The sequence below is a fragment of the Aplidium turbinatum genome, chromosome 2 (genome assembly GCF_918807975.1).
Source record: "Aplidium turbinatum chromosome 2, kaAplTurb1.1, whole genome shotgun sequence".
In the NCBI taxonomy this organism is placed as follows: Eukaryota; Metazoa; Chordata; class Ascidiacea; order Aplousobranchia; family Polyclinidae; genus Aplidium; species Aplidium turbinatum.
The window spans coordinates 46,797,400-46,804,127 of record NC_137473.1 but is presented as its reverse complement, the minus strand read 5'-3'; positions in this window follow the sequence as shown (position 1 = coordinate 46,804,127).

Sequence of the window (6,728 nt, the reverse complement as noted above, 5' to 3'; positions counted from 1 at the left end):
GGACCTTTTGATAATCCGCCTTTTAAGGTGAAACAGGCTGTCAAGGGTTTAGAGCAGTGGTTCTTAACCTTTTTTCTATCAAGCCCCCCTTCAATAATGGTCATGTGCCTCGCGCCCCCCTAGATTTTAAATAAGTATCATACCAAAAAAATTGCATTTTTGTCTGTTTATTGTACACATCAGTGAGATACTTGACACTGCTTCTTAGCGACTAGATTTTTAATGCGAGGTTTAACTCCAGAGAGTGAACAATGTAAGTCTCCTTCAACTCTCAGCCTGTTTCTGTACTTGGTCTTGATAGCAACGAGAGCAGAAAATGCAGCTTCACAAAGATACGTGGATCCAAACATTGTTAGAATTGGAAGAGCCCGAGTTGCGATAAGAGGGTAAACAGGAAGATAATTGGCCCAGAATGTCTCAAATTCCAGTTCTTTGAAGTCTTCTTCAGCTGTGGAGTTGAACTTCATCTCATGAAACTCCTCTTGTCCTTCTTCAAAAATATCAACTACTTTGCATTGAAACGGGTTTCTGATGAACTTTCAGGTTTCACGCTTCTCATCCAGATCTGGAAAGTATTTGATGAACTCCGCTTTCAAATCATTAAGGTGGGTTTCTATTTGTTTCTTCAACTCAGACCCAAAGTTACCATCTTTGAGAGCAGAATCCAAGTTACTGAAGCTCGCTGGATTTCTTTGTTCAATTCGACTCTTCCAGAGGTCGAGTTTGGCTATAAAAGTTCGAATTATGTCATGATGCTTAATGATGTTGATGTTTTTTCCCTTGAAGCTTAAGGTTGAGAGTATTCAATGATTCGAAGATGTCCACGAGGTACGCTAGTGCTACTTGAAAGCCTTCGGACTGAAACTTGGCCAAAAGTTCCGCCTTCTGTCGTGATTCCAAAAATATTGCGACTTCTTCTTGTAATTCATGAAGCCTTTTCAGCATGTTACCTTTGGACAACCATCAAACATTCGTGATAAATCTGAAGGAGTTCAGCGCAAAATAGTTTTGTAAAGTTCTGGTCTAACTAATAAAGCAAGAATTACTGAATAAGTTACAATATAAAATAAGATAAAATACAAAATATGACGAACAGCATAGGTCCTAGGACATTAAAGTAATTAAAAAGAATTAAAATTGTTGTACAGCTCTCGCCCCCCCCCTGAGAGATGCCTCACGCCCCCCTGGGGGGGCGCGCCCCCCCGGTTAAGAACCACTGGTTTAGAGAGTAGTAACTATATTTGATTTGAGGTAACAAAATTTATGTTTTATTAAATTTAAGAAATAGCGAATGCAGATTGTTTTTCATTATCTTTGATTTAATTTCATTAATGTGAAGGATGCTGATGTTTGTCTTCTACAAAAACATGAAATTGTGGCTTCATCTTTGATAGGGCAACACGCATGCCATCCTTTGTGTCCAGCCGGTTTCGACTCTTTGTTTTGATAGTTACCAAGGATGAAAATCCTGACTCATAAATGTGTATAGTCGCAAAAGGGATTATAGCAGCCATGGCTCTCTTTACCAAAAAGGGATATGCATAAATAGACACCATAATTTCTTGGGCATAATCCGGGACAAACTCAAAACTATGAATGAAATAACTGGACGAAAGGCCGAAGGCCTGAGCTTGGCAAATTTTTATTCCATATTCATATTTATAAGCTTTAATATTGCATAATAAAGTATTCTACTTAGATTGAATAAAACATTTTATTACTTTATTTAAAGGAAAATACATGTTAATTTAAGCAACACTAAGTCACAAATCAGACATTTATAAGAAAAAAAGAAAGAACAAACACTGAGAACAAAGAAATAACACTAACTCACAAATTAAACATTTATAGGGGGATGCATTCAGAAACCATTGGCTTCATCGTTTCATTGAAGTCAATAGAATAATGACGCAATAAACGTCACTCCTTATTCCCTAACTAAAGGCTTTCTCTAGCTATGCGCGATATTTTACTCAACCTAATAAGCTAAAAAATTAAGATATTAAAATAAGCCTCGAGTTAAAGCAAAGTTATGCCTTTTGGGACGGAATTATTTCATAATTTTGCATCAGGTTGGAGTTAATTTTGAAAATTTCACTAAAGTAAAATTCCGGGACATTTTGCTAACCGGGACGGGACACCGGGACAGACGTTTGAACCGGAACTGTCCCGGCCAAACCGGGACGTATGGTAGGTCTATGCATAAACCTTTCACAATCTTAACCTAGCCTAGCTAACGTCTAGCTTAGCTGCAACTGATAAAATTTTGCAATGTTCAAATAGCTGCAAAAACAACAATGTGGAAAGTACGTAATCAATGTACGCAACAAAAAACTGTACGTAACAAATAGTACAATGCGACAACAATTATCTGGAAACGCCAAACTAGAAATCATCAGCGTTGTTTGAAGTTAAATCTCTTTTTTTTTGAAAAAATTTATTTCGTTTTTGAAATTATACACTAAGATTTCTATTGGGCCTTCATGGACCCCCTAAAACTAGTTCGCGTACCGCTTGGGGGTCCACGGACCTCAGTTTAAGAACCCCTGATCTATAGGCTGCTTCGGTTCAAAGCTCAAAACTTTCTACCAATAGAAGGTATTCTGTGTTTTTGCTTGAATGGTCAATAGATACATTTGTGACAAGCTACAACATTACTAGCCTACCTTTGAAATAGAAAACTGCCTGTCTAAAGCCGGGTCTAAAGGCTCATAGGTCTAATTGTTTTTTTTTTCTTGAAAGCGGCAGCCAAATGTTTTTCCAAAAATGCAACGTCAGCTGATTTATTTTCCCATCAAAATCATTTACAATTTGGATGAATCACTTTTGTCAAGAAAGTCTCCTGGTCGAATATGCTACTGTAGCAGGTGCACACTGCAATGCACTGGCTTAATTAACTTCCTCTTTCAATAGCATAACAATTACTTTTTTCAGTTGGCCTGAAAGAGAAAAGCCAATAAAAAATGAAAACAATGCATAACGCTTAAGTTTAAATTCACAGTCAGCTGCTGATAGGCTTGCATCAGCTGAGCTCTCTAATTAGCGCCACCAGGTGAAAGCAATTATTACATCGAAGTGAAAGTGAACACGTCGAAATGCAGTTAACCAATAAAGTTTATCTCAGTGTAGCTTCACACAAGGTAAATTTGACAAAAAGTAATATACGGTACGGTATCGAAAATGATTTTTGTCTGGTTGAAAGTTACACCAAGGTAGCACCAAAAACCCCATGTAGTCATCAAAGTCAAGGTGCCCTTAATTATTTGAATAAAACTTAAGCGATAGGAGTTTGGGTTAGACGCACCAAAACGCAAAAGCGGATCCTTTAAACGGCCTGTTGAGATAAACGTCTGGTTAGTTAATCAAGTTCTCGTGGAAGATAGTCCAAATTGCCATTGACAGTGAAACTACAAAGTGTCATGGTAACTTATCCTAGTGAGAACTTCGTCAGTGAGGCAAGAGAACTGCACATTCTAATCCTTAACCTTATAATAAAAGCTGAAAAAAAATACTCGGCCAAATAAGACACAAAAAATACGGACTTCCTATAAAGCAAAATAACTAGCCTATTTGTTGATTATCTTTGTTAAGAAGTTATTGTTTTAAATGGTTTTCCCAGTAAATTTAGTTTCATTCCTTAATTTGTGTTTTCCTTTGCTTGTGATTTTTCAAATATTGAAGCCGCCTTTGCGGTGGCGAAGGCTTTATCAACAAATTATACAAGTTCTCAAACCTGACTGGTTTTGTTTACTTATGTTTAATTGTTCGGCTGTATCCTAAATGAAGGATTCTTGCATAACTTTCTCATCCTCAATAACATCGAGGGACCAGAACAGAGACAGTGTCCATTTCATTAATTAAAGTAAACTTCGTATTTTTTTTGATTGAATGTTTATTCTCGGACTGGGAAAGCTTCTTGAAGAGCTTAATCCTGGCAGTTTCGCATACTTGTAGAGGCTTTGAACAGTGCAGGATTAAGGGGATGCTGGCCTGTAGGCACATTTTATAAGTGGCCCGAAAATCAGGGTTGCCAACTAGAAAAATAGAATCATCAGTGTTGCCAAATCATTGTCACAAAGATCGTTGTTGCAACTATAACACAGGGTACCGTGCAAAAACTTGGTCATATGCTTAACTAAATAACAACTTTGCGCGTTTTTGCGATTGAAATCGCGTTAACTAGTTTTTGGACTTCAATCTTACGGAGTAGATCGCTTTCAATACACAAAAGTGCCAGTGTACCAAGACGTTGTTGACACATTGTTGATCGTTTAACGTCTTTAATTCGTTTCAGTTGTGAAAACGAGCGTTCCCCCGAGCAATTCGTAGCTATTAGAGACATTGTAGCCTACATTCTAAGACTAAGTGCTACTTCAGTGTTTGGAAATGCATTGTAAACACCAGTAGTGTGCAGCATTTTCAACATCTTCTGGGCACTTCCTTTTGCAATTATTTCATCGCGTCTTTGCTCTTTGTACCAGCATGTAGCGCCCTGCGCTTCATCTTAGGTCTTTTCAACGATTGTTACCGTCGTGAAATTGTCGTTCTTTTGCATATATGTAACGCTACCCAGTAATTGTACAGCAGGCCCGGTGCTAGGAACCGCGGGGCCCAATTAGAAATGTGATGACGGGGCCCCTACTCTTCATAGCAAAATTTATGGGTGTTTATATATCATAAAATACATACATACAACTAGACCTGCTACTATAACTTAGTTAAACGATTAAGCATACAAAAGAACTACATTCAAGATTAAGCTTGCTTCAAGTCTCAATACGACACACTTTAAAAGAACGAATGATCAGAGCTGCCAGATTTTTGACACAAAAAGTAGCAAAATGGCTTGATAAGTAGCCCAATCTGGCAACTTTGCGAATGATTGCAAGCAAGCAACCATATTCATTATGACGTAACAGGCAGACACAGAAATGTAACTTTGATTTAGTTACGATGCATAACAAATTGATGTTATAATAATAATAATAATAATGGTGTTGCAAGCACAGCAGTGCTTTTTCACCTTCATAACTTACGTATCAATATTAAGTTATGAGAAAAGAATATTATTTCAATTTTTATTTTACGTTTCAGTAGTATTTTAAACCTCGTAATACAGAAAGACCCCCGCTAGCGCGGGGCCCCTTCAAGGTGCGGGGCCCAATTTGATCTAATCGGCCTAAAACCGGCCCTGTTGTACAGTTGTGCTTCAGGATTCTGAAGCGTGATCATGAATTTGCATGCCTCAAGAATTCGCATGCCAATAAGCTAAACGCATTCTTGCAACCAGCAGTTTCAATCACATATACGTAGTTTTTCGTCTCTTCAACGTTATAGCGTACAGATGCTTGATGACTCAGGGACTATGTACAGTATATCGCGTTCTGGCCTTCAATTTGACACACAGAGTATTATTTTTGGTGTAGAGAGTATGTCAGAGTACGGTATGATTTTGGTGCAGCTCCTATTTGATTTTGGTACAGTAGTGATATTACTTGTGGGTTGTGGCTCCGTCAGTCAACGTTCAGTTTCCTGGGTTGAACTTATGATTTGAATTATGTTCTGTTGTGGAAAGACGATTGCAATCTTTTAAGTTACGTGGTGACAATAAATTCGTATAATATAAGTTAATATGTAATAAAGAAGCCCAGACCTCGTTCTCGGATCATTTCCGCCGCATTGTTGCGCCCGAAATGTCGCTGTAAACTTAGTATTACAGCTAGGTATTAGCGAATAAGTTAACTCATCTGTTATAATAATCGTGTTTTTATTTGCGCCTATTGCGATAAGATATACTGCGGTCACAGATGCGATACAACAGACAACCGGAAGCAGCAAAGTGACATATTATAGTCTTCCAGTCAGCTGCTTCCTTTATTTTGGCTTGCCATTAAATGTCTTTGGTTGATTGATTGAATCTTTATCCTCGGACTGAGAAAGCTTCTTGCAGAGCTTAATCCTGGCAGTTTCGCATACTTGTAGAGGTTTCGGATCACTGACGCAGGCCCGGTCACCGAGATTGACAGAGTGAAGTTTCCGATTGTTGAAGTCTTGTTGCCCGGGAACTATTCCATCCATTAGATGCCGCTGAATGGAGAGCAGTCCTTAACGTGCGTTGCTCAAGCGCACACCCGAGAGTCGAACCAGCGCCGCTTGATCTTGAAGTTTCTTCGTTCTAGAAGTGACGCGCTAACCAATTGAGCTATCGGGGCTGACCGAGACACAGCCGCTACAATAATTATTTTGAAAACATGACTAAATTTCAACTGATTTTAAAGTGGCCTGGATTTTTGACTGGCCTGTGGTAGGCCCGTGCCTACTTTGCCTAATGGTTAATCCAGCACTGGCTTTGAATCACTGACGTAGGCCCGGTCGCAAAATTTTTTTTCCACGAGATTTCTGTCTCATTTACATATTTTGGTAAAAGTTTGTAGGGGAAAGTGGTGTAACGTGGACCAGTGTGTAATTTGGACCAGTCCCCTAACTCAAAAAATAAAAATCGTTTTGTCAGTATTTTTAAACAGCTTGAAAGAAAAAATAATAATAGCCCGGATGTGAAAAACTCAGCTCATTAGGTTTAGAAACGTGGACGGGAGATTGGAATTTGTGGTTTTGGGTATGCTGATGTTATTTTGGGGAGTTGGTTGCTAAGTGCTGAGACGTTATTGGCATGACGTTTGAGTCTGATATGATGTTGGTATTATCTTTAACCTATAAGGAGATGTTGT